General features: G+C 42.7%; 1 long non-coding RNA gene and 1 pseudogene across 1 annotated transcript; one reads left to right on the top strand and one right to left on the bottom strand.

The window, feature by feature from the left end:
• LOC127924535 (ATP-binding cassette sub-family C member 12-like) overlaps positions 1 to 25,170 on the top strand; it is a 61,521-nt pseudogene extending 36,351 nt beyond the window's left edge.
• A 91-nt stretch (positions 25,171 to 25,261) lies between these two features.
• Positions 25,262 to 26,660, bottom strand: LOC127924536 (uncharacterized). Its single transcript, XR_008118119.1, has 5 exons — positions 26,502 to 26,660; positions 26,182 to 26,370; positions 25,809 to 26,123; positions 25,425 to 25,676; positions 25,262 to 25,354 (listed from the first exon to the last, which is right to left on the bottom strand). It is a non-coding gene; the product is annotated as an uncharacterized LOC127924536 (long non-coding RNA).
• Positions 26,661 to 26,723: the final 63 nt, after the last annotated feature.

Genomic DNA, 26,723 nt, shown 5'->3' with positions numbered 1-26,723 from the left:
CCTTTACTTTACCTGGTCAGGTAATGTTACTCCTTTCTCTTTACCTGGCCAGGTAATGTTACTGTGGTCTGTTCTCCTTTACTTTACCTGGCCAGGTAATGTTACTGTGGTCTGTTCTCCTTTACTTTACCTGGTCAGGTAATGTTACTATGGTCTGTTCTCCTTTACCTGGCCAGGTAATGTTACTGTGGTCTGTTCTCCTTTACTTTACCTGGCCAGGTAATGTTACTGTGGTCTGTTCTCCTTTACTTTACCTGGTCAGGTAATGTTACTATGGTCTGTTCTCCTTTACCTGGCCAGGTAATGTTACTGTGGTCTGTTCTCCTTTACTTTACCTGGCCAGGTTATGTTACTGTGGTCTGTTCTCCTTTACTTTACCTGGCCAGGTAATGTTACTGTGGTCTGTTCTCCTTTACTTTACCTGGCCAGGTTATGTTACTGTGGTCTGTTCTCCTTTACCCTGGCCAGGTAATGTTACTGTGGTCTGTTCTCCTTTACTTTACCTGGCCAGGTTATGTTACTGTGGTCTGTTCTCCTTTACTTTACCTGGCCAGGTAATGTTACTGTGTTCTGTTCTCCTTTACTTTACCTGGCCAGGTAATGTTACTGTGGTCTGTTCTCCTTTACTTTACCTGGTCAGGTAATGTTACTGTTGCTGTTCTCCTTTACTTTACCTGGTCAGGTAATGTTACTGTTCTGTTCTCCTTTACTTTACCTGGTCAGGTAATGTTACTGTGGTCTGTTCTCCTTTACTTTACCTGGTCAGGTAATGTTACTGTTCTGTTCTCCTTTACTTTACCTGGTCAGGTAATGTTACTGTGTTCTGTTCTCCTTTACTTTACCTGGCTAGGTAATGTTACTGTGGTCTGTTCTCCTTTACTTTACCTTGTCAGGTAATGTTACTGTGGTCTGTACTCCTTTACTTTACCTGGTCAGGTAATGTTACTGTGGTCTGTACTCCTTTACTTTACCTGGCCAGGTAATGTTACTGTGGTCGGTTCTCCTTTACTTTACCTGGTCAGGTAATGTTACTGTGGTCTGTTCTCCTTTACTTTACCTGGTCAGGTAATGTTACTGTGGTCTGTTCTCCTGTACCTGGCTAGGTAATGTTACTGTTCTCCTTTACTTTACCTGGTCAGGTAATGTTACTGTGGTCTGTTCTCCTTTACTTTACCTGGTCAGGTAATGTTACTGTGGTCTGTTCTCCTGTACCTGGCTAGGTAATGTTACTGTTCTCCTTTACTTTACCTGGTCAGGTAATGTTACTGTGGTCTGTCCTCCTTTACTTTACCTGGTCAGGTAATGTTACTGTGGTCTGTTCTCCTTTACTTTACCTGGTCAGGTAATGTTACTGTGGTCTGTTCTCCTTTACTTTACCTGGCCAGGTAATGTTACTGTGGTCTGTTCTCCTTTACTTTACCTGGCCAGGTAATGTTACTGTGGTCTGTCCTCCTTTACTTTACCTGGTCAGGTAATGTTACTGTGGTCTGTTCTCCTTTACTTTACCTGGTCAGGTAATGTTACTATGGTCTGTCCTCCTTTACTTTACCTGGCCAGGTAATGTTACTGTGGTCTGTCCTCCTTTACTTTACCTGGTCAGGTAATGTTACTGTGGTCTGTTCTCCTTTACTTTACCTGGTCAGGTAATGTTACTAGGTCTGTCCTCCTTTACTTTACCTGGTCAGGTAATGTAACTGTGGTCTGTTCTCCTTTACTTTACCTGGTCAGGTAATGTTACTATGGTCTGTCCTCCTTTACTTTACCTGGTCAGGTAATGTTACTGTGGTCTGTTCTCCTTTACTTTACCTGGTCAGGTAATGTTACTGTGTCTGTTCTCCTTTACTTTACCTGGTCAGGTAATGTTACTGTGGTCTGAACTCCTTTACTTTACCTGGCCAGGTAATGTTACTGTGTTCTGTTCTCTTTTACCTGGCCAGGTAATGTAACTGTGGTCTGTTCTCCTTTACTTTACCTGGCCAGGTAATGTTACTGTGTTCTGTTCTCCAGGTAATGTTACTGTGGTCTGTTCTCCTTTACTTTACCTGGTCAGGTAATGTTACTGTGGTCTGTTCTCCTTTACTTTACCTGGCCAGGTAATGTTACTGTGGTCTGTTCTCCTTTACTTTACCTGGTCAGGTAATGTTACTGTGTTCTGTTCTCTTTTACCTGGCCAGGTAATGTTACTGTGGTCTGTTCTCCTTTACTTTACCTGGTCAGGTAATGTTACTGTGGTCTGTTCTCCTTTACTTTACCTGGCCAGGTAATGTTACTGTGGTCTGTTCTCCTTTACTTTACCTGGCCAGGTAATGTAACTGTGGTCTGTTCTCCTTACTTTACCTGGCCAGGTAATGTTACTGTGGTCTGTCCTCCTTTACTTTACCTGGCCAGGTAATGTAACTGTGGTCTGTTCTCCTTTACTTTACCTGGCCAGGTAATGTTACTGTGGTCTGTTCTCCTTTACTTTACCTGGCCAGGTAATGTTACTGTGGTCTGTCCTCCTTTACTTTACCTGGCCAGGTAATGTTACTGTGGTCTGTTCTCCTTTACTTTACCTGGCCAGGTAATGTTACTGTGGTCTGTTCTCCTTTACTTTACCTGGCCAGGTAATGTAACTGTGGTCTGTTCTCCTTTACTTTACCTGGCCAGGTAATGTAACTGTGGTCTGTTCTCCTTTACTTTACCTGGCCAGGTAATGTAACTGTGGTCTGTCCTCCTTTACTTTACCTGGTCAGGTAATGTTACTGTGGTCTGTCCTCCTTTACTTTACCTGGTCAGGTAATGTTACTGTGGTCTGTCCTCCTTTACTTTACCTGGCCAGGTAATGTTACTATGGTCTGTTCTCCTTTACTTTACCTGGCCAGGTAATGTTACTGTTCCCTTTACTTTACCTGGCCAGGTAATGTTACTATGGTCTGTTCTCCTTTACTTTACCTGGCCAGGTAATGTTACTGTGGTCTGTTCTCCTTTACTTTACCTGGCCAGGTAATGTTACTGTGGTCTGTTCTCCTTTACTTTACCTGGCCAGGTAATGTTACTATGGTCTGTTCTCCTTTACTTTACCTGGCCAGGTAATGTTACTTTTCTCCTTTACTTTACCTGGCCAGGTAATGTTAATGTTCTCCTTTACTTTACCTGGCCAGGTAATGTTACTGTTCTCCTTTACTTTACCTGGCCAGGTAATGTTACTATGGTCTGTTCTCCTTTACTTTACCTGGCCAGGTAATGTTACTATGGTCTGTTCTCCTTTACTTTACCTGGCCAGGTAATGTTACTGTTCTCCTTTACTTTACCTGGCCAGGTAATGTTACTATGGTCTGTTCTCCTTTACTTTACCTGGCCAGGTAATGTTACTGTTCTCCTTTACTTTACCTGGCCAGGTAATGTTACTGTTCTCCTTTACTTTACCTGGCCAGGTAATGTTACTATGGTCTGTTCTCCTTTACTTTACCTGGCCAGGTAATGTTACTGTTCTCCTTTACTTTACCTGGCCAGGTAATGTTACTATGGTCTGTTCTCCTTTACCTGGCCAGGTAATGTTACTATGGTCTGTTCTCCTTTACTTTACCTGGCCAGGTAATGTTACTATGATCTGTTCCCTGGCCAGGTAATGTTACTGTTCTCCTTTACTTTACCTGGCCAGGTAATGTTACTATGGTCTGTTCTCCTTTACCTGGCCAGGTAGTGTTACTGTTCTCCTTTACTTTACCTGGCCAGGTAATGTTACTATGGTCTGTTCTCCTTTACCTGGCCAGGTAATGTTACTGTGGTCTGTTCTCCTTTACTTTACCTGGCCAGGTAATGTTACTATGGTCTGTTCTCCTTTACTTTACCTGGTCAGGTAATGTTACTGTGGTCTGTTCTCCTTTACTTTACCTGGCCAGGTAATGTTACTGTGGTCTGTTCTCCTTTACCTGGCCAGGTCATGTTACTGTGGTCTGTTCTCCTTTACTTTACCTGGCCAGGTAATGTTACTATGGTCTGTTCTCCTTTACTTTACCTGGTCAGGTAATGTTACTGTGGTCTGTTCTCCTTTACCTGGCCAGGTCATGTTACTGTGGTCTGTTCTCCTTTACTTTACCTGGCCAGGTAATGTTACTATGGTCTGTTCTCCTTTACTTTACCTGGTCAGGTAATGTTACTGTGGTCTGTTCTCCTTTACTTTACCTGGCCAGGTAATAGTACTATGGTCTGTTCTCCTTTACTTTACCTGGTCAGGTAATGTTACTGTGGTCTGTTCTCCTTTACTTTACCTGGTCAGGTAATGTTACTATGGTCTGTTCTCCTTTACTTTACCTGGTCAGGTAATGTTACTGTGGTCTGTTCTCCTTTACTTTACCTGGTCAGGTAATGTTACTATGGTCTGTTCTCCTTTACTTTACCTGGTCAGGTAATGTTACTGTGGTCTGTTCTCCTTTACTTTACCTGGTCAGGTAATGTTACTGTGGTCTGTTCTCCTGTACCTGGCTAGGTAATGTTACTGTTCTCCCTTTACTTTACCTGGTCAGGTAATGTTACTGTGGTCTGTTCTCCTGTACCTGGCTAGGTAATGTTACTGTTCTCCTTTACTTTACCTGGTCAGGTAATGTTACTGTGGTCTGTTCTCCTGTACCTGGCTAGGTAATGTTACTGTTCTCCTTTACTTTACCTGGTCAGGTAATGTTACTGTGGTCTGTTCTCCTTTACTTTACCTGGTCAGGTAATGTTACTGTGGTCTGTTCTCCTTTACTTTACCTGGTCAGGTAATGTTACTGTGGTCTGTCCTCCTTTACTTTACCTGGTCAGGTAATGTTACTGTGGTCTGTTCTCCTTTACTTTACCTGGCCAGGTAATGTTACTATGGTCTGTTCTCCTTTACTTTACCTGGCCAGGTAATGTTACTATGGTCTGTTCTCCTTTACTTTACCTGGCCAGGTAATGTTACTGTGGTCTGTTCTCCTTTACTTTACCTGGCCAGGTAATGTTACTGTGTTCTGTTCTCCTTTACTTTACCTGGCCAGGTAATGTAACTGTGGTCTGTTCTCCTTTACTTTACCTGGCCAGGTAATGTTACTGTGGTCTGTTCTCCTTTACTTTACCTGGCCAGGTAATGTAACTGTGGTCTGTTCTCCTTTACTTTACCTGGCCAGGTAATGTAACTGTGGTCTGTTCTCCTTTACTTTACCTGGCCAGGTAATGTAACTGTTCTGTCCTGGCCACCTGGTCAGGTAATGTTACTGTGGTCTGTTCTCCTTTACTTTACCTGGCCAGGTAATGTTACTGTGGTCTGTTCTCCTTTACTTTACCTGGCCAGGTAATGTTACTATGGTCTGTTCTCCTTTACTTTACCTGGCCAGGTAATGTTACTGTTCCCCTTTACTTTACCTGGCCAGGTAATGTTACTATGGTCTGTTCTCCTTTACTTTACCTGGCCAGGTAATGTTACTGTTCTCCTTTACTTTACCTGGCCAGGTAATGTTACTGTGGTCTGTTCTCCTTTACTTTACCTGGCCAGGTAATGTTACTATGGTCTGTTCTCCTTTACTTTACCTGGCCAGGTAATGTTACTGTTCTCCTTTACTTTACCTGGCCAGGTAATGTTACTATGGTCTGTTCTCCTTTACTTTACCTGGCCAGGTAATGTTACTGTTCTCCTTTACTTTACCTGGCCAGGTAATGTTACTATGGTCTGTTCTCCTTTACTTTACCTGGCCAGGTAATGTTACTATGGTCTGTTCTCCTTTACTTTACCTGGCCAGGTAATGTTACTATGGTCTGTTCTCCTTTACTTTACCTGGCCAGGTAATGTTACTATGGTCTGTTCTCCTTTACTTTACCTGGCCAGGTAATGTTACTGTTCTCCTTTACTTTACCTGGCCAGGTAATGTTACTGTTCTCCTTTACTTTACCTGGCCAGGTAATGTTACTATGGTCTGTTCTCCTTTACTTTACCTGGCCAGGTAATGTTACTGTTCTCCTTTACTTTACCTGGCCAGGTAATGTTACTATGGTCTGTTCTCCTTTACTTTACCTGGCCAGGTAATGTTACTATGGTCTGTTCTCCTTTACCTTACCTGGCCAGGTAATGTTACTATGGTCTGTTCTCCTTTTCCTGGCCAGGTAATGTTACTGTTCTCCTTTACTTTACCTGGCCAGGTAATGTTACTATGGTCTGTTCTCCTTTACCTGGCCAGGTAGTGTTACTGTTCTCCTTTACTTTACCTGGCCAGGTAATGTTACTATGGTCTGTTCTCCTTTACCTGGCCAGGTAATGTTACTGTGGTCTGTTCTCCTTTACTTTACCTGGCCAGGTAATGTTACTATGGTCTGTTCTCCTTTACTTTACCTGGTCAGGTAATGTTACTGTGGTCTGTTCTCCTTTACTTTACCTGGCCAGGTAATGTTACTGTGGTCTGTTCTCCTTTACCTGGCCAGGTCATGTTACTGTGGTCTGTTCTCCTTTACTTTACCTGGCCAGGTAATGTTACTATGGTCTGTTCTCCTTTACTTTACCTGGTCAGGTAATGTTACTGTGGTCTGTTCTCCTTTACCTGGCCAGGTCATGTTACTGTGGTCTGTTCTCCTTTACTTTACCTGGCCAGGTAATGTTACTATGGTCTGTTCTCCTTTACTTTACCTGGTCAGGTAATGTTACTGTGGTCTGTTCTCCTTTACTTTACCTGGCCAGGTAATATTACTATGGTCTGTTCTCCTTTACTTTACCTGGTCAGGTAATGTTACTGTGGTCTGTTCTCCTTTACTTTACCTGGTCAGGTAATGTTACTATGGTCTGTTCTCCTTTACTTTACCTGGTCAGGTAATGTTACTGTGGTCTGTTCTCCTTTACTTTACCTGGTCAGGTAATGTTACTATGGTCTGTTCTCCTTTAATTTACCTGGTCAGGTAATGTTACTGTGGTCTGTTCTCCTTTACTTTACCTGGTCAGGTAATGTTACTATGGTCTGTTGTCCTTTACTTTACCTGGTCAGGTAATGTTACTATGGTCTGTTCTCCTTTACCTGGCCAGGTAATGTTACTGTGGTCTGTTCTCCTTTACTTTACCTGGCCAGGTTATGTTACTGTGGTCTGTTCTCCTTTACTTTACCTGGCCAGGTAATGTTACTGTGTTCTGTTCTCCTTTACCTTGCCAGGTAATGTTACTGTGGTCTGTTCTCCTTTACTTTACCTGGCCAGGTTATGTTACTGTGGTCTGTTCTCCTTTACTTTACCTGGCCAGGTAATGTTACTGTGGTCTGTTCTCCTTTACTTTACCTGGCCAGGTTATGTTACTGTGGTCTGTTCTCCTTTACTTTACCTGGTCAGGTAATGTTACTGTTGCTGTTCTCCTTTACTTTACCTGGTCAGGTAATGTTACTGTTACTGTTCTCCTTTACTTTACCTGGTCAGGTAATGTTACTGTGGTCTGTTCTCCTTTACTTTACCTGGTCAGGTAATGTTACTATGGTCTGTTCTCCTTTACTTTACCTGGTCAGGTAATGTTACTGTGTTCTGTTCTCCTTTACTTTACCTGGCTAGGTAATGTTACTGTGGTCTGTTCTCCTTTACTTTACCTGGTCAGGTAATGTTACTGTGGTCTGTACTCTTTACTTTACCTGGTCAGGTAATGTTACTGTGGTCTGTACTCCTTTACTTTACCTTGTCAGGTAATGTTACTGTGGTCGGTTCTCCTTTACTTTACCTGGCCAGGTAATGTTACTGTGGTCGGTTCTCCTTTACTTTACCTGGTCAGGTAATGTTACTGTGGTCTGTTCTCCTGTACCTGGCTAGGTAATGTTACTGTTCTCCTTTACTTTACCTGGTCAGGTAATGTTACTGTGGTCTGTCCTCCTTTACTTTACCTGGTCAGGTAATGTTACTGTGGTCTGTTCTCCTTTACTTTACCTGGCTAGGTAATGTTACTGTGCTCCTTTACTTTACCTGGTCAGGTAATGTTACTGTGGTCTGTTCCTTTACTTTACCTGGTCAGGTAATGTTACTGTGGTCTGTTCTCCTTTACTTTACCTGGCCAGGTAATGTTACTGTGGTCTGTTCTCCTTTACTTTACCTGGTCAGGTAATGTTACTGTGGTCTGTTCTCCTTTACTTTACCTGGCCAGGTAATGTTACTGTGGTCTGTTCTCCTTTACTTTACCTGGCCAGGTAATGTTACTGTGTTCTGTTCTCTTTACCTGGCCAGGTAATGTAACTGTGGTCTGTTCTCCTTTACTTTACCTGGCCAGGTAATGTTACTGTGGTCTGTTCTCCTTTACTTTACCTGGCCAGGTAATGTAACTGTGGTCTGTTCTCCTTTACTTTACCTGGCCAGGTAATGTAACTGTGGTCTGTTCTCCTTACTTTTACCTGGCCAGGTAATGTAACTGTGGTCTGTCCTCCTTTACTTTACCTGGTCAGGTAATGTTACTGTGGTCTGTTCTCCTTTACTTTACCTGGCCAGGTAATGTTACTATGGTCTGTTCTCCTTACCTTACCTGGCCAGGTAATGTTACTGTTCCCCTTTACTTTACCTGGCCAGGTAATGTTACTATGGTCTGTTCTCCTTTACTTTACCTGGCCAGGTAATGTTACTGTGGTCTGTTCTCCTTTACTTTACCTGGCCAGGTAATGTAACTGTGGTCTGTTCTCCTTTACTTTACCTGGCCAGGTAATGTTACTGTGGTCTGTTCTCCTTTACTTTACCTGGCCAGGTAATGTTACTATGGTCTGTTCTCCTTTACTTTACCTGGCCAGGTAATGTTACTGTTCCCTTTACTTTACCTGGCCAGGTAATGTTACTATGGTCTGTTCTCCTTTACTTTACCTGGCCAGGTAATGTTACTGTGGTCTGTTCTCCTTTACTTTACCTGGCCAGGTAATGTAACTGTGGTCTGTTCTCCTTTACTTTACCTGGCCAGGTAATGTTACTGTGGTCTGTTCTCCTTTACTTTACCTGGCCAGGTAATGTAACTGTGGTCTGTTCTCCTTTACTTTACCTGGCCAGGTAATGTAACTGTGGTCTGTTCTCCTTTACTTTACCTGGCCAGGTAATGTAACTGTGGTCTGTCCTCCTTTACTTTACCTGGTCAGGTAATGTTACTGTGGTCTGTCCTCCTTTACTTTACCTGGTCAGGTAATGTTACTGTGGTCTGTCCTCCTTTACTTTACCTGGCCAGGTAATGTTACTATGGTCTGTTCTCCTTTACTTTTCCTGGCCAGGTAATGTTACTGTTCTCCTTTACTTTACCTGGCCAGGTAATGTTACTATGGTCTGTTCTCCTTTACCTGGCCAGGTAATGTTACTGTGGTCTGTTCTCCTTTACTTTACCTGGCCAGGTAATGTTACTATGGTCTGTTTTCCTTTACTTTACCTGGCCAGGTAATGTTACTATGGTCTGTTCTCCTTTACTTTACCTGGCCAGGTAATGTTACTGTTCTCCTTTACTTTACCTGGCCAGGTAATGTTACTATGGTCTGTTCTCCTTTACTTTACCTGGCCAGGTAATGTTACTGTTCTCCTTTACTTTACCTGGCCAGGTAATGTTACTGTTCTCCTTTACTTTACCTGGTCAGGTAATGTTACTGTGGTCTGTTCTCCTTTACTTTACCTGGCCAGGTAATGTTACTATGGTCTGTTCTCCTTTACTTTACCTGGCCAGGTAATGTTACTATGGTCTGTTCTCCTTTACTTTACCTGGCCAGGTAATGTTACTGTTCTCCTTTACTTTACCTGGCCAGGTAATGTTACTATGGTCTGTTCTCCTTTACTTTACCTGGCCAGGTAATGTTACTATGGTCTGTTCTCCTTTACTTTACCTGGCCAGGTAATGTTACTATGGGCTGTTCTCCATTACCTGGCCAGGTAATGTTACTGTTCTCCTTTACTTGACCTGGCCAGGTAATGTTACTATGGTCTGTTCTCCTTTACTTTACCTGGCCAGGTAATGTTACTATGGTCTGTTCTCCTTTTCCTGGCCAGGTAATGTTACTGTTCTCCTTTACTTTACCTGGCCAGGTAATGTTACTATGGTCTGTTCTCCTTTACCTGGCCAGGTAGTGTTACTGTTCTCCTTTACTTTACCTGGCCAGGTAATGTTACTATGGTCTGTTCTCCTTTACTTTACCTGGCCAGGTAATGTTACTATGGTCTGTTCTCCTTTACTTTACCTGACCAGGTAATGTTACTGTGGTCTGTTCTCCTTTACCTGGCCAGGTAATGTTACTATGGTCTGTTCTCCTTTACCTGGCCAGGTAATGTTACTGTTCTCCTTTACTTTACCTGACCAGGTAATGTTACTGTTCTCCTTTACTTTACCTGGCCAGGTAATGTTACTGTTCTCCTTTACTTTACCTGGCCAGGTAATGTTACTATGGTCTGTTCTCCTTTACTTTACCTGGCCAGGTAATCAGTAACAGGTAGAGGAAGTCTATCCTCAGTTTACCCCATGCAGGCTGATTCCGCCCAGCCTATCCCTGGCCAGATAAATCCTATCTGTAAGAGTATTCCTGTGGTGAAGTAGAGGCGGACCAAAATGCAGCGTGGTGGTTATTCATGTTCTTTAATAAAGACACTAGACATGAATAAACTAACAAAAACAATAAACGTGGAAAACCAAAAACAGCCCTATCTGGTGCAAAATACAGAGACAGGAACAATCACCCACAAACACACAGTGAAACCTGCTACCTAAGTATGATTCTCAATCAGAGACAACTAATGACACCTGCCTCTGATTGAGAACCATACTAGTCCGAAACATAGAAATACCCAAATCATAGAAAAACAAACATAGACTGCCCGCCCAACTCACGCCCCTGACCATACTAAATAAATACAAAACAAAGGAAATAAAGGTCAGAACGTGACAGTACACCCCCAAAGATGCGGACTCCGGCCGCAAAACCTTAACCTATAGGGGAGGTAAATACAAATAAATCCTGTCTGTGCTCTTTTAGTCCGTTGAGTAGATATCAGCTGTTTTAGTATCTTAACCCATGTTGTTCTCCTGAATGAATCCCTGATAACCATGTGGTTCTCCTGAATGAATCCCCGATAACCATGTGGTTCTCCTGAATGAATGAATCCCTGATAACCATGTTGTTCTCCTGAATGAATCCCTGATAACCATGTTGTTCACCTGAATGAATCCCTGATAACCATGTTGTTCTCCTGAATGAATCCCTGATAACCATGTTGTTCTCCTGAATGAATCCCTGATAACCATGTTGTTCTCCTGAATGAATCCCTGATAACCATGTTGTTCTCCTGAATGAATCCCTGATAACCATGTTGTTCTCCTGAATGAATGAATCCCTGATAACCATGTTGTTCACCTGAATGAATCCCTGATAACCATGTGGTTCTCCTGAATGAATCCCTGATAACCATGTTGTTCTCCTGAATGAATCCCTGATAACCATGTTGTTCACCTGAATGAATCCCTGATAACCATGTTGTTCACCAGAATGAATCCCTGATAACCATGTTGTTCTCCAGAATGAATCCCTGATAACCATGTGGTTCTCCTGAATGAATGAATCCCTGATAACCATGTTGTTCTCCAGAATGAATCCCTGATAACCATGTTGTTCTCCTGAATGAATCCCTGATAACCATGTTGTTCACCTGAATGAATCCCTGATAACCATGTTGTTCTCCTGAATGAATGAATCCCTGATAACCATGTTGTTCTCCAGAATGAATCCCTGATAACCATGTTGTTCTCCTGAATGAATCCCTGATAACCATGTTGTTCACCTGAATGAATCCCTGATAACCATGTTGTTCTCCAGAATGAATCCCTGATAACCATGTTGTTCTCCAGAATGAATCCCTGATAACCATGTTGTTCTCCTGAATGAATCCCTGATAACCATGTTGTTCACCTGAATGAATCCCTGATAACCATGTTGTTCTCCAGAATGAATCCCTGATAACCATGTTGTTCTCCTGAATGAATGAATCCCTGATAACCATGTTGTTCTCCTGAATGAATGAATCCCTGATAACCATGTTGTTCTCCAGAATGAATCCCTGATAACCATGTTGTTCTCCTGAATGAATCCCTGATAACCATGTTGTTCTCCAGAATGAATCCCTGATAACCATGTTGTTCTCCAGAATGAATCCCTGATAACCATGTGGTTCTCCTGAATGAATGAATCCCTGATAACCATGTGGTTCTCCAGAATGAATCCCTGATAACCATGTTGTTCTCCTGAATGAATGAATCCCTGATAACCATGTGGTTCTCCTGAATGAATCCCTGATAACCATGTGGTTCTCCTGAATGAATCCCTGATAACCATGTTGTTCTCCTGAATGAATGAATCCCTGATAACCATGTTGTTCACCTGAATGAATGAATCCCTGATAACCATGTTGTTCTCCTGAATGAATCCCTGATAACCATGTTGTTCTCCTGAATGAATGAATCCCTGATAACCATGTTGTTCTCCTGAATGAATGAATCCCTGATAACCATGTTGTTCTCCAGAATGAATCCCTGATAACCATGTTGTTCTCCTGAATGAATCCCTGATAACCATGTTGTTCTCCTGAATGAATCCCTGATAACCATGTTGTTCTCCTGAATGAATCCCTGATAACCATGTTGTTCTCCTGAATGAATCCCTGATAACCATGTTGTTCTCCTGAATGAATCCCTGATAACCATGTGGTTCTCCTGAATGAATCCCTGATAACCATGTTGTTCTCCTGAATGAATCCCTGATAACCATGTTGTTCTCCTGAATGAATCCCTGATAACCATGTTGTTCTCCTGAATGAATCCCTGATAACCATGTTGTTCTCCTGAATGAATGAATCCCTGATAACCATGTTGTTCTCCTGAATGAATGAATCCCTGATAACCATGTTGTTCTCCTGAATGAATGAATCCCTGATAACCATGTTGTTCTCCTGAATGAATCCCTGATAACCATGTTGTTCTCCTGAATGAATCCCTGATAACCATGTTGTTCTCCTGAATGAATGAATCCCTGATAACCATGTTGTTCTCCTGAATGAATGAATCCCTGATAACCATGTTGTTCTCCTGAATGAATCCCTGATAACCATGTTGTTCTCCTGAATGAATCCCTGATAACCATGTTGTTCTCCTGAATGAATGAATCCCTGATAACCATGTTGTTCTCCTGAATGAATCCCTGATAACCATGTTGTTCTCCTGAATGAATGAATCCCTGATAACCATGTTGTTCTCCTGAATGAATCCCTGATAACCATGTTGTTCTCCTGAATGAATGAATCCCTGATAACCATGTTGTTCTCCTGAATGAATGAATCCCTGATAACCATGTTGTTCTCCTGAATGAATCCCTGATAACCATGTTGTTCTCCTGAATGAATCCCTGATAACCATGTTGTTCTCCTGAATGAATGAATCCCTGATAACCATGTTGTTCTCCTGAATGAATCCCTGATAACCATGTTGTTCTCCTGAATGAATGAATCCCTGATAACCATGTTGTTCTCCTGAATGAATCCCTGATAACCATGTTGTTCTCCTGAATGAATCCCTGATAACCATGTTGTTCTCCTGAATGAATCCCTGATAACCATGTTGTTCTCCTGAATGAATCCCTGATAACCATGTTGTTCTCCTGAATGAATCCCTGATAACCATGTTGTTCTCCTGAATGAATGAATCCCTGATAACCATGTTGTTCTCCTGAATGAATGAATCCCTGATAACCATGTTGTTCTCCTGAATGAATCCCTGATAACCATGTTGTTCTCCTGAATGAATCCCTGATAACCATGTTGTTCTCCTGAATGAATCCCTGATAACCATGTTGTTCTCCTGAATGAATCCCTGATAACCATGTTGTTCTCCTGAATGAATGAATCCCTGATAACCATGTTGTTCTCCTGAATGAATCCCTGATAACCATGTTGTTCTCCTGAATGAATCCCTGATAACCATGTTGTTCTCCTGAATGAATCCCTGATAACCATGTTGTTCTCCTGAATGAATGAATCCCTGATAACCATGTTGTTCTCCTGAATGAATCCCTGATAACCATGTTGTTCTCCTGAATGAATCCCTGATAACCATGTTGTTCTCCTGAATGAATGAATCCCTGATAACCATGTTGTTCTCCTGAATGAATGAATCCCTGATAACCATGTTGTTCTCCTGAATGAATGAATCCCTGATAACCATGTTGTTCTCCTGAATGAATCCCTGATAACCATGTTGTTCTCCTGAATGAATCCCTGATAACCATGTTGTTCTCCTGAATGAATGAATCCCTGATAACCATGTGGTTCTCCTGAATGAATGAATCCCTGATAACCATGTTGTTCTCCTGAATGAATGAATCCCTGATAACCATGTTGTTCTCCTGAATGAATCCCTGATAACCATGTTGTTCTCCTGAATGAATCCCTGATAACCATGTTGTTCTCCTGAATGAATGAATCCCTGATAACCATGTTGTTCTCCTGAATGAATGAATCCCTGATAACCATGTTGTTCTCCTGAATGAATGAATCCCTGATAACCATGTTGTTCTCCTGAATGAATGAATCCCTGATAACCATGTTGTTCTCCTGAATGAATCCCTGATAACCATGTTGTTCTCCAGAATGAATCCCTGATAACCATGTTGTTCTCCTGAATGAATCCCTGATAACCATGTGGTTCTCCTGAATGAATCCCTGATAACCATGTGGTTCACCTGAATGAATCCCTGATAACCATGTTGTTCTCCTGAATGAATCCCTGATAACCATGTGGTTCTCCAGAATGAATCCCTGATAACCATGTTGTTCTCCTGAATGAATGAATCCCTGATAACCATGTTGTTCTCCTGAATGAATGAATCCCTGATAACCATGTTGTTCTCCTGAATGAATGAATCCCTGATAACCATGTTGTTCTCCAGAATGAATCCCTGATAACCATGTGGTTCTCCAGAATGAATCCCTGATAACCATGTTGTTCTCCTGAATGAATCCCTGATAACCATGTTGTTCTCCTGAATGAATCCCTGATAACCATGTTGTTCTCCTGAATGAATGAATCCCTGATAACCATGTTGTTCACCTGAATGAATCCCTGATAACCATGTTGTTCACCTGAATGAATCCCTGATAACCATGTTGTTCTCCTGAATGAATGAATCCCTGATAACCATGTTGTTCTCCTGAATGAATGAATCCCTGATAACCATGTTGTTCTCCTGAATGAATCCCTGATAACCATGTTGTTCTCCTGAATGAATCCCTGATAACCATGTTGTTCTCCTGAATGAATGAATCCCTGATAACCATGTTGTTCTCCAGAATGAATCCCTGATAACCATGTTGTTCTCCTGATCAATGAATGAATCCCTGATAACCATGTTGTTCTCCTGAATGAATGAATCCCTGATAACCATGTGGTTCACCTGAATGAATCCCTGATAACCATGTTGTTCTCCTGAATGAATCCCTGATAACCATGTTGTTCTCCAGAATGAATCCCTGATAACCATGTTGTTCTCCTGAATGAATCCCTGATAACCATGTTGTTCTCCTGAATGAATCCCTGATAACCATGTTGTTCTCCTGAATGAATCCCTGATAACCATGTTGTTCTCCAGAATGAATCCCTGATAACCATGTTGTTCTCCTGAATGAATGAATCCCTGATAACCATGTTGTTCTCCTGAATGAATGAATCCCTGATAACCATGTTGTTCTCCAGAATGAATGAATCCCTGATAACCATGTGGTTCTCCAGAATGAATGAATCCCTGATAACCATGTGGTTCTCCTGAATGAATCCCTGATAACCATGTTGTTCACCTGAATGAATGAATCCCCGATAACCATGTTGTTCTCCTGAATGAATGAATCCCTGATAACCATGTTGTTCTCCTGAATGAATGAATCCCTGATAACCATGTTGTTCTCCAGAATGAATGAATCCCTGATAACCATGTTGTTCTCCTGAATGAATCCCTGATAACCATGTTGTTCTCCTGAATGAATCCCTGATAACCATGTTGTTCTCCAGAATGAATCCCTGATAACCATGTTGTTCTCCAGAATGAATCCCTGATAACCATGTTGTTCTCCTGAATGAATGAATCCCTGATAACCATGTTGTTCTCCTGAATGAATCCCTGATAACCATGTTGTTCTCCTGAATGAATGAATCCCTGATAACCATGTGGTTCTCCTGAATGAATGAATCCCTGATAACCATGTGGTTCTCCTGAATGAATGAATCCCTGATAACCATGTTGTTCTCCTGAATGAATCCCTGATAACCATGTTGTTCTCCTGAATGAATCCCTGATAACCATGTTGTTCTCCTGAATGAATGAATCCCTGATAACCATGTTGTTCTCCTGAATGAATCCCTGATAACCATGTTGTTCTCCAGAATGAATCCCTGATAACCATGTTGTTCACCTGAATGAATCCCTGATAACCATGTTGTTCTCCTGAATGAATCCCTGATAACCATGTGGTTCTCCTGAATGAATCCCTGATAACCATGTTGTTCTCCTGAATGAATCCCTGATAACCATGTTGTTCTCCTGAATGAATTAATCCCTGATAACCATGTTGTTCTCCTGAATGAATCCCTGATAACCATGTGGTTCTCCAGAATGAATCCCTGATAACCATGTGGTTCTCCTGAATGAATGAATCCCTGATAACCATGTGGTTCTCCTGAATGAATCCCTGATAACCATGTGGTTCTCCAGAATGAATCCCTGATAACCATGTTGTTCTCCTGAATGAATTAATCCCTGATAACCATGTTGTTCTCCTGAATGAATGAATCCCTGATAACCATGTTGTTCTCCTGAATGAATAACCATGTTGTTCACCTGATAACCATGGTTGTTCTCCTGAATGAATGAATCCCTGATAACCATGTTGTTCTCCTGAATGAATGAATCCCTGATAACCATGTTGTTCTCCAGAATGAATCCCTGATAACCATGTTGTTCTCCAGAATGAATCCCTGATAACCATGTTGTTCACCTGAATGAATCCCTGATAACCATGTTGTTCTCCTGAATGAATGAATCCCTGATAACCATGTTGTTCTCCTGAATGAATGAATCCCTGATAACCATGTGGTTCTCCAGAATGAATCCCTGATAACCATGTTGTTCACCTGAATGAATGAATCCCTGATAACCATGTGGTTCTCCAGAATGAATCCCTGATAACCATGTTGTTCACCTGAATGAATGAATCCCTGATAACCATGTGGTTCTCCAGAATGAATCCCTGATAACCATGTTGTTCACCTGAACGAATCCCTGATAACCATGTTGTTCTCCAGAATGAATCCCTGATAACCATGTTGTTCACCTGAACGAATCCCTGATAACCATGTGGTTCTCCAGAATGAATCCCTGATAACCATGTTGTTCTCCTGAATGAATCCCTGATAACCATGTTGTTCTCCAGAATGAATCCCTGATAACCATGTTGTTCTCCTGAGAATGAATCCCTGATAACCATGTTGTTCTCCTGAATGAATCCCTGATAACCATGTTGTTCTCCAGAATGAATCCCTGATAACCATGTTGTTCACCTGAATGAATCCCTGATAACCATGTTGTTCTCCTGAATGAATCCCCCTGATAACCATGTTGTTCTCCAGAATGAATCCCTGATAACCATGTTGTTCTCCTGAATGAATCCCTGATAACCATGTTGTTCTCCTGAATGAATCCCTGATAACCATGTTGTTCTCCTGAATGAATCCCTGATAACCATGTTGTTCTCCTGAATGAATGAATCCCTGATAACCATGTTGTTCTCCAGAATGAATCCCTGATAACCATGGTGTTCTCCTGAATGAATGAATCCCTGATAACCATGTTGTTCTCCAGAATGAATCCCTGATAACCATGTGGTTCTCCAGAATGAATGAATCCCTGATAACCATGTTGTTCTCCTGAATGAATGAATCCCTGATAACCATGTTGTTCTCCTGAATGAATCCCTGATAACCATGTTGTTCTCCTGAATGAATCCCTGATAACCATGTTGTTCTCCTGAATGAATGAATCCCTGATAACCATGTTGTTCTCCAGAATGAATCCCTGATAACCATGTTGTTCTCCAGAATGAATCCCTGATAACCATGTTGTTCACCTGAATGAATCCCTGATAACCATGTTGTTCTCCTGAATGAATGAATCCCTGATAACTATGTTGTTCTCCTGAATGAATCCCTGATAACCATGTTGTTCTCCAGAATGAATCCCTGATAACCATGTTGTTCTCCAGAATGAATCCCTGATAACCATGTTGTTCACCTGAACGAATCCCTGATAACCATGTTGTTCTCCTGAATGAATGAATCCCTGATAACCATGTTGTTCTCCTGAATGAATGAATCCCTGATAACCATGTGGTTCTCCAGAATGAATCCCTGATAACCATGTTGTTCACCTGAATGAATGAATCCCTGATAACCATGTGGTTCTCCAGAATGAATCCCTGATAACCATGTTGTTCACCTGAATGAATGAATCCCTGATAACCATGTGGTTCTCCAGAATGAATCCCTGATAACCATGTTGTTCACCTGAACGAATCCCTGATAACCATGTTGTTCTCCAGAATGAATCCCTGATAACCATGTTGTTCACCTGAACGAATCCCTGATAACCATGTGGTTCTCCAGAATGAATCCCTGATAACCATGTTGTTCTCCTGAATGAATCCCTCCATGTTGTTCTCCAAATGAATCCCTGATAACCATGTTGTTCTCCAGAATGAATCCCTGATAACCATGTTGTTCTCCTGAATGAATCCCTGATAACCATGTTGTTCTCCAGAATGAATCCCTGATAACCATGTTGTTCTCCTGAATGAATCCCTGATAACCATGTTGTTCTCCTGAATGAATCCCTGATAACCATGTTGTTCTCCAGAATGAATCCCTGATAACCATGTTGTTCTCCTGAATGAATCCCTGATAACCATGTTGTTCTCCTGAATGAATCCCTGATAACCATGTTGTTCTCCTGAATGAATCCCTGATAACCATGTTGTTCTCCTGAATGAATGAATCCCTGATAACCATGTTGTTCTCCTGAATGAATCCCTGATAACCATGGTGTTCTCCTGAATGAATGAATCCCTGATAACCATGTTGTTCTCCAGAATGAATCCCTGATAACCATGTGGTTCTCCAGAATGAATGAATCCCTGATAACCATGTTGTTCTCCTGAATGAATGAATCCCTGATAACCATGTTGTTCTCCTGAATGAATCCCTGATAACCATGTTGTTCTCCTGAATGAATCCCTGATAACCATGTTGTTCACCTGAATGAATGAATCCCTGATAACCATGTTGTTCTGTTCTCCAGAACCATGTGGTCTGAACCTGAATCCCTGATAACCATGTGGTTCTCCAGAATGAATGAATCCCTGATAACCATGTGGTTCTCCAGAATGAATCCCTGATAACCATGTTGTTCTCCTGAATGAATCCCTGATAACCATGTTGTTCTCCAGAATGAATGAATCCCTGATAACCATGTTGTTCTCCAGAATGAATCCCTGATAACCATGTGGTTCTCCAGAATGAATGAATCCCTGATAACCATGTTGTTCTCCTGAATTAAGTATCTTAATTATTATTGCACATTTTTGTCTTTCGTAAAGGTATGACAAAGTCATCAGTGCCTGTAGTCTGATACCAGATCTGGCTATTCTTCCCTATGGCGACCAAACTGAGGTAAGGGCTCACATATATCCAGGGTTTGAGTCGTTCATTTGATGCTCAGAATGCCTTTTGACTTTCAAATAACAGGGCCGAACCTGGACGCTACCGACTGGGTTTTCTCTGTAGATAGATGAACAGGGCCCGAACCTGGACGCTACCGACTGGGTTTTCTCTGTAGATAGATGAACAGGGCCCGAACCTGGACGCTACCGACTGGGTTTTCTCTGTAGATAGATGAACAGGGCCCGAACCTGGACGCTACCGACTGGGTTTTCTCTGTAGATAGATGAACAGGGCCCGAACCTGGACGCTACCGACTGTTTGAAGCCTGAAATGTGGCAAAAGGTCGCAAAGTTCAAGGGGGCCGAATACTTTCGCAAGGCACTGTATGAGGGCCTGTAGATAGGTGAGTGATGTCTGAACCTGTTCTGTTCTGACTGGGTTGTATTGCTGGTTCTGTAGATAGATGAGGGATGTCTGAACCTGTTCTGTTCTGACTGGGTTGTATCGCTGGTTCTGTAGATAGATGAGGGATGTCTGAACCTGTTCTGTTCTGACTGGGTTGTATTGCTGGTTCTGTAGATAGATGAGTGATGTCTGAACCTGTTCTGTACTGACTGGGTTGTATTGCTGGTTCTGTAGATAGGTGAGGGATGTCTGAACCTGTTCTGTACTGACTGGGTTGTATTGCTGGTTCTGTAGATAGGTGAGGGATGTCTGAACCTGTTCTGTTCTGACTGGGTTGTATTGCTGGTTCTGTAGATAGATGAGGGATGTCTGAACCTGTTCTGTTCTGACTGGGTTGTATTGCTGGTTCTGTAGATAGATGAGGGATGTCTGAACCTGTTCTGTACTGACTGGGTTGTATTGCTGGTTCTGTAGATAGGTGAGCGAGGCCTGAACCTGTCTGGGGGTCAGAAGCAGAGGATCAGTCTGGCCAGAGCGGTCTACTCCAACAAAGACATCATCCTGCTGGACGACCCTCTGTCTGCGGTGGACGCCCACGTAGGGAAACACATCTTTGAGGAGTGTATCAAGAAGACCCTGAAGGGGAAGAGTATTATCCTGGTCACCCATCAACTACAGGTAGGGAGTCACTGCTGGTTACGAGCTTACAGTTACGTTTCCCTTGATTATCTCACTCGTTTGGGAATGTGCCGTTTTTAATTGCGTCTTTGTCCTTATATCATTTAAAGACCTAGTAGCCGTGTCACTCTTGGGTGTATTCATGGTGTGTTCAGGACCTAGGGTTGCAAAAACTTCTCCCAGAGTTCACAGGTTTTTTTCAGAGTTTCTGTTCTGGAAGGATTCTCGGTGGAAATATAGGAGGGAATAAGGAAAGGGAATCTTTCACCTAGGAATCCTTCGACTAGGATTTATGGAAAAAACCAGGAGGAATAAAAGAATATCCAGAGTTTTTTAACCCCGCCAGAAACTCCCTAACAACAGGGTAGAGAACCAATCCAATCCAATGTATTTGTCACATGCTTCGTAAAACAACAGGTGTAGACTAACAGTGAAATGCTGACTTCCCAACAGTGCAGAGAACATTTTTTTTAAATTATAGAAGATAGTGGTGACACAAGGAATAAATCCACAATGAATAACGATAACATGGCTGTATACACTGGGTACCAGTACTGAGTCAATGTACAGGGGTACGAGGTAATAGCATGGCTGTATACACTGGGTACCAGTACTGAGTCAATGTACAGGGGTACGAGGTAATAACATGGCTGTATACACTGGGTACCAGTACTGAGTCAATGTGCAGGGGTACGAGGTAATAACATGGCTGTATACACTGGGTACCAGTACTGAGTCAATGTACAGGGGTACGAGGTAATAACATGGCTGTATACACTGGGTACCAGTACTGAGTCAATGTGCAGGGGTACGAGGTAATAACATGGCTGTATACACTGGGTACCAGTACTGAGTCAATGTACAGGGGTACGAGGTAATAACATGGCTGTATACACTGGGTACCAGTACTGAGTCAATGTACAGGGGTACGAGGTAATAACATGGCTGTATACACTGGGTACCAGTACTGAGTCAATGTGCAGGGGTACGAGGTAATAGCATGGCTGTATACACTGGGTACCAGTACTGAGTCAATGTGCAGGGGTACGAGGTAATAGCATGGCTGTATACACTGGGTACCAGTACTGAGTCAATGTGCAGGGGTACGAGGTAATAACATGGCTGTATACACTGGGTACCAGTACTGAGTCAATGTGCAGGGGTACGAGGTAATAGCATGGCTATATACAGGAAGTACCAGTACTGAGTCAATGTGCAGGGGTACGAGGTAATAACATGGCTGTATACACTGGGTACCAGTACTGAGTCAATGTGCAGGGGTACGAGGTAATAACATGGCTGTATAATGTGCAGGGGTACGAGGTAATAACATGGCTATATACAGGAAGTACCAGTACTGAGTCAATGTGCAGGGGTACGAGGTAATAACATGGCTGTATACACTGGGTACCAGTACTGAGTCAATGTGCAGGGGTACGAGGTAATAACATGGCTGTATACACTGGGTACCAGTACTGAGTCAATGTGCAGGGGTACGAGGTAATAACATGGCTGTATACACTGGGTACCAGTACTGAGTCAATGTGCAGGGGTACGAGGTAATAACATGGCTGTATACACTGGGTACCAGTACTGAGTCAATGTGCAGGGGTACGAGGTAATAACATGGCTGTATACACTGGGTACCAGTACTGAGTCAATGTGCAGGGGTACGAGGTAATAGCATGGCTGTATACACTGGGTACCAGTACTGAGTCAATGTGCAGGGGTACGAGGTAATAACATGGCTGTATACACTGGGTACCAGTACTGAGTCAATGTGCAGGGGTACGAGGTAATAGCATGGCTATATACAGGAAGTACCAGTACTGAGTCAATGTGCAGGGGTACGAGGTAATAACATGGCTGTATACACTGGGTACCAGTACTGAGTCAATGTGCAGGGGTACGAGGTTATAACATGGCTGTATACACTGGGTACCAGTACTGAGTCAATGTGGAGGGGTACGAGGTTATAACATGGCTGTATACACTGGGTACCAGTACTGAGTCAATGTGCAGGGGTACGAGGTAAAGAGCCAATAGATACAGGTAGGATGTATACAGGAAGTACCAGTACTGAGTCAATGTGCAGGGGTACGAGGTAATAGCATGGCTATATACAGGAAGTACCAGTACTGAGTCAATGAGCAGGGGTACGAGGTAATAACATGGCTGTATACACTGGGTACCAGTACTGAGTCAATGCGCAGGGGTACGAGCCAGGTAATAACTCTCCTGGCTGTATACACTGGGTACCAGTACTGAGTCAATGTGCAGGGGTACGAGGTAATAGCATGGCTATATACAGGAAGTACCAGTACTGAGTCAATGTGCAGGGGTACGAGGTAATAACATGGCTGTATACACTGGGTACCAGTCCTGAGTCAATATGCAGGGGTACGAGGTTATAACATGGCTGTATACACTGGGTACCAGTACTGAGTCAATGTGCAGGGGTACGAGGTTATAACATGGCTGTATACACTGTGTACCAGTACTGAGTCGATGTGCAGGGGTACGAGGTAATAACATGGCTGTATACAGGAAGTACCAGTACTGAGTCAATGTGCAGGGGTACGAGGTAATAGCATGGCTATATACAGGAAGTACCAGTACTGAGTCAATGAGCACGGGTACGAGGTAATAACATGGCTGTATACACTGGGTACCAGTACTGAGTCAATGCGCAGGGGTACGAGGTAATAACTTGGCTATATACAGGAAGTACCAGTACTGAGTCAATGTGTAGTGGTACGAGGTAGTTGAGGTAGATATGTACATATAGGTAGGGATAAAGTGACTAAGCAACAGGATAGATAATAAACAGTAGCAGCAGTGTTTGTGCAAAATGGGTCAATGCAGATAGTCCGGGTGGATACAGTATTTGGTTAACTTGACTTTTTACATACACTTTTTATCCAAAGTATGTTTACAGAAAGAGGAACCCGACAGGGATATCCTCTCTCCCCTCCTCAAGTTATTAACGTTACTATTCCCCTCTCTCTCCATCTGGTTTCTCCAATAGATACTAAGATCTCTCTCTCTCCATCTCTCTCTGTCTCTGTCTAAGATCTGTCTCTGTCTCCGAGCCTCTCCGTCTCTCTCTGTCTCTCCATCTGGTTTCAGAGCCCTGTCTCAGGTAAGATCTCTCCTCTTATCCATCTGGTTTCAGAGCCTCTAGATACAGGTGTCTCTCTCTTATCCATCTTTCAGAGCCTGTCTCTCTCCCTGTCCATCTGGTTTCAGAGCCAATAGATACAGGTAGGATCTCTCTCTCTCTCCCTCCATCTGGTTTCAGAGCCTCTACAGGTAAGATCTCTCTCTCTCTCCATCTGGTTTCTCCAATAGATACAGGTCTCTCTCTGTCTATCCATCTGGTTTCTGAGCCAATCTGATACAGGTAGGATCTCTCTCTCCATCTGGTTTCAGAGCTCTCTAGATACAGGTAAGATCTCTCTCTCCATCTGGTTTCTCTCCAATCAGGTAGGATCTCTCTCTATCTCTCTGGTTTCTCTCTCTCTACAGGTAGGATCTCCCTGTCTCTCTTTCTCTCTCCTTCCCTCTCTCTCTCCCCTGTCTCTCTTTCTCTCCCTTCCCTACAGGTAAGATCTCCCCTGGTTTCAGAGCTCTCCCGTCCCCCTCTCTCCCAATAGATCTCTCTTCCTCTCTCTCTCTCTCCTTCCCTCCCTCTCTCTCCCCTTCCCCCTCTTTCTCATCCTCCCCTCTATCCATCTCCCTGTCTCTCTCAGAGCCAATAGATCAGGTAAGATCTCTCTCTCCCATTCCCTCCCTCAGGTCTCCCTCCCCCTCTCTCTTCCTATCCATCTGGTTCTCTCCCTCCCTAAGATCTCTCTATCTGTCTTTGTCAGAGCCATCAGTATCTGGAGTTCTGTGATGAGATACTGGTGTTGGAGAGTGGGAAGATAAAGGAGGCAGGGACACACAAAGCTCTGATGAAAGCTAAAGGCCGATACGCACAGATGATCAACAACTTCCAAATGGAGCATTCACAGGTAAGATCTCCCGTTATCCATCTGGTTTCAGAGCCAATAGATACAGGTAAGATCTCCCGTTATCCATCTGGTTTCAGAGCCAATAGATACAGGTAGGATCTCCCGTTATCCATCTGGTTTCAGAGCCAATAGATACAGGTAGGATCTCCCGTTATCCATCTGGTTTCAGAGCCAATAGATACAGGTAGGATCTCCCGTTATCCATCTGGTTTCAGAGCCAATAGATACAGGTAAGATCTCCCGTTATCCATCTGGTTTCAGAGCCAATAGATACAGGTAGGATCTACCGTTATCCATCTGGTTTCAGAGCCAATAGATACAGGTAAGATCTCCCGTTATCCATCTGGTTTCAGAGCCAATAGATACAGGTAAGATCTCCCGTTATCCATCTGGTTTCAGAGCCAATAGATACAGGTAAGATCTCCCGTTATCCATCTGGTTTCAGAGCCAAAGACTAGATATCATGTTTTAGTCTAGTTTATTAGGATCAGTCCACCTGAAGGAGACTATGCCCAGTCTAGATATCATGTTTTAGTCTAGTTTATTAGGATCAGTCCACCTGAAGGAGACTATGCCCAGTCTAGATATCATGTATCATGTTTTAGTCTAGTTTATTAGGATCAGTCCACCTGAAGGAGACTATGCCCAGTCTAGATATCATGTTTTAGTCTAGTTTATTAGGATCAGTCCACCTGAAGGAGACTATGCCCAGTCTAGATATCATGTTTTAGTCTAGTTTATTAGGATCAGTCCACCTGAAGGAGACTATGCCCAGTCTAGATATCATGTTTTAGTCTAGTTTATTAGGATCAGTCCACCTGAAGGAGACTATGCCCAGTCTAGATATCATGTTTTAGTCTAGTTTATTAGGATCAGTCCACCTGAAGGAGACTATGCCCAGTCTAGTATTATGTTTTAGTGTAGTTTATTAGGATCAGTCCACCTGAAGGAGACTATGCCCAGTCTAGATATCATGTATCATGTTTTAGTCTAGTTTATTAGGATCAGTCCACCTGAAGGAGACTATGCCCAGTCTAGATATCATGTTTTAGTCTAGTTTATTAGGATCAGTCCACCTGAAGGAGACTATGCCCAGTCTAGATATCATGTTTTAGTCTAGTTTATTAGGATCAGTCCACCTGAAGGAGACTATGCCCAGTCTAGATATCATGTTTTAGTCTAGTTTATTAGGATCAGTCCACCTGAAGGAGACTATGCCCAGTCTAGATATCATGTTTTAGTCTAGTTTATTAGGATCAGTCCACCTGAAGGAGACTATGCCCAGTCTAGATATCATGTTTTAGTCTAGTTTATTAGGATCAGTCCACCTGAAGGAGACTATGCCCAGTTATCATGTTTTAGTCTAGTTTATTAGGATCAGTCCACCTGAAGGAGACTATGCCCAGTCTAGATATCATGTTTTAGTCTAGTTTATTAGGATCAGTCCACCTGAAGGAGACTATGCCCAGTCTAGATATCATGTTTTAGTCTAGTTTATTAGGATCAGTCCACCTGAAGGAGACTATGCCCAGTCTAGATATCATGTTTTAGTCTAGTTTATTAGGATCAGTCCACCTGAAGGAGACTATGCCCAGTCTAGTCTAGTTTTAGTCTAGTTTATTAGGATCAGTCCACCAGTCCACCTGAAGGAGACTATGCCCAATCTAGATATCATGTTTTAGTCTAGTTTATTAGGATCAGTCCACCTGAAGGAGACTATGCCCAGTCTAGATATCATGTTTTAGTCTAGTTTATTAGGATCAGTCCACCTGAAGGAGACTATGCCCAGTCTAGATATCATGTTTTAGTCTAGTTTATTAGGATCAGTCCACCTGAAGGAGACTATGCCCAGTCTAGATATCATGTTTTAGTCTAGTTTATTAGGATCAGTCCACCTGAAGGAGACTATGTCCAGACTAGATATCATG

Source organism: Oncorhynchus keta, unplaced genomic scaffold, assembly GCF_023373465.1.
Source record: "Oncorhynchus keta strain PuntledgeMale-10-30-2019 unplaced genomic scaffold, Oket_V2 Un_contig_4244_pilon_pilon, whole genome shotgun sequence".
In the NCBI taxonomy this organism is placed as follows: Eukaryota; Metazoa; Chordata; class Actinopteri; order Salmoniformes; family Salmonidae; genus Oncorhynchus; species Oncorhynchus keta.
This window is presented reverse-complemented; position numbering and strand designations above follow the sequence as displayed.